Source organism: Populus nigra, chromosome 2 (genome assembly GCF_951802175.1).
Source record: "Populus nigra chromosome 2, ddPopNigr1.1, whole genome shotgun sequence".
Taxonomy (NCBI): domain Eukaryota; kingdom Viridiplantae; phylum Streptophyta; class Magnoliopsida; order Malpighiales; family Salicaceae; genus Populus; species Populus nigra.
The window spans coordinates 4,066,868-4,069,367 of NC_084853.1; positions in this window are offsets into that span (position 1 = coordinate 4,066,868).

The window sequence follows — 2,500 nt, forward strand, 5'->3', positions numbered from 1 at the left end:
GAATTCGCATCTGCGTGTAGGCTGCCATTCCACGCGGCAGCCCCTGTTTTCGTCAGCGTGCCCCCCTGACGAATTTTCCTGCCTGGCCCAGTCCAGCGTCCAGCCCCTGTTCGTCGAAAAATCTGCGCTGCCGATTTTCCACGCGGCAGCCCCTCTTTTCGTCAGCGTGCCCCCCTGACGAATTTTCCTGCCTGGCCCGGCCGGTCCAGCCCCTGTTCGTCGAAAAATCTGCGCTGCCGATTTTCCACGCGGCAGCCCCTCTTTTCGTCAGCGTGCCCCCCTGACGAATTTTCCTGCCTGGCCCGGCCGGTCCAGCATCCAGCCCCTGTTCGTTGAAAAATCTGCGCTGCCGATTTTCCACGCGGCAGCCCCTGTTTTCCTCAGCGTGCCCCCCTGACGAATGTTCGTCGAAAAATCTGCGCTGCCGATTTTCCACGCGGCAGCCCCTCTTTTCGTCAGCGTGCCCCCCTGACGAATGTTCGTCGAAAAATCTGCGCTGCCGATTTTCCACGCGGCAGCCCCTCTTTTCGTCAGCGTGCCCCCCTGACGAATTTTCCTGCCTGGCCCGGCCGGTCCAGCCCCTGTTCGTCGAAAAATCTGCGCTGCCGATTTTCCACGCGGCAGCCCCTCTTTTTGTCAGCGTGCCCCCCTGACGAATTTTCCTGCCTGGCCCGGCCGGTCCAGCATCCAGCCCCTGTTCGTCGAAAAATCTGCGCTGCCGATTTTCCACGCGGCAGCCCCTGTTTTCCTCAGCGTGCCCCCCTGACGAATGTTCGTCGAAAAATCTGCGCTGCCGATTTTCCACGCGGCAGCCCCTCTTTTCGTCAGCGTGCCCCCCTGACGAATGTTCGTCGAAAAATCTGCGCTGCCGATTTTCCACGCGGCAGCCCCTCTTTTCGTCAGCGTGCCCCCCTGACGAATTTTCCTGCCTGGCCCGGCCGGTCCAGCCCCTGTTCGTCGAAAAATCTGCGCTGCCGATTTTCCACTCCGCAGCCCCTGTTTTCGTCAGCGTGGCCCCCTGACGAATTTTCCTGCCTGGCCCGGCCAGTCCAGCGCCCAGCCCCTGTTCGTCGAAAAATCTGCGCTGCCGATTTTCCCCGACGAACCTGCAGCTGCACAAATCCGCGCTGCCACTGCCCCATTGTCTGGACCAACAGTCTTTTCCATCAAGCCCTGGACTATAAATCGTCCAGACTCATCGCCAGCACCCGCTGCCGATTCTGCCGACTTTGCCGATTTCGTCGGCGCTGCCGATTCCAACACTGCACCCACCGTGTCTAAACCAGCGCTGTTTCGTCAGCGTGTCCCCTTGACGAATTTCCCTGCCTGGCCTGGACAGTCCATCTTCCAGCCCATGTTCATCGAAAAATCTGCGCTGCCGATTTCCCCGACGAACCTGCAGCTGCACAAATCTGCGCTGCCGATTTCCCCCCCTGTCGGCATGGCTGCCGCTGCCCCGATGTCCAGACCAACAGTCTTTTTTGTCGACTTTGCCGATTTTGTCCGCGCTGCCGATTCCAACACTACCCCCTGCATCCAAACCAGCATTGTTTCGTCAGCTCTTCCCCTGACGATTTTAGCCCTGTAACAAACAGTAGGCCTCCAATCCCGCCAACGGGAGCCAAGTTGATAGGGAAGAGAATTGAATGACGCGCCTGGTCCTCGCACCCCGCCACCCGAGGGGCCTTTTTCCCGGCAGCCTCTGAAAAACTCTAGCTTTCACGGTCCTCGCCGCCCCTCACCACCATGGCAGGCCTCTAATCCCACCCATCAGCAGTTGTAGCCGATAGGGCAGTGATTTGAATGACGCGTCGCGGGCCGCCGGGTCATCTCACCCGGCCATTAATTGGAGCGTTTTTGGCTGGCCGAGGATGGGGGGATGGATCTCTTCTTCCGAAAAAGCAAACAGTACATCGGGAGTTATGTTGACGGGGCATGGAATTGAATGACCCGTCGCGGGCCGCCGGGTCATCTCACCCGGCCATCCCGGGGAGCGTTTTTCCCGGCAGCATCGGGGAAACTCTTGCTTTCACTGCCCGCTGCCCAAGTCCCCACTCGCATCGGCCCCCCGCGCCAACAAGCCAACGCTGCCGAATCGGCAGACACTGCTGCCGAATCTGCCGACACTGCCCCGCGGGCTGCCACTGCCCCAGTGTCTAAACCAGCGGTCTTTCTCATCGAGCCTTGGACTATCCAGTCCGTCCTGACTCATCGCCAGCACCTGCTGCCGATTCTGCCGACTTTGCCGATTTTCTCGGCGCTGCCGATTCCAACACTGCGCCCACCGTGTCTGAACCAGCGCTGTTTCGTCAGCGTGTCCCCTCGACGAATTTTCCTGCCTGGCCTGGACAGTCCACCGTCCAGCCCGTGTTCGTCGAAAAATCTGCGCTGCCGATTCTGCCGACTTTGCCGATTTCGTCGGCGCTGCCGATTCCAACACTGCCCGCCGTGCCTGAACCAGCGCTGTTTCGTCAGCGTGTCCCCTCGACAAATTTTCCTG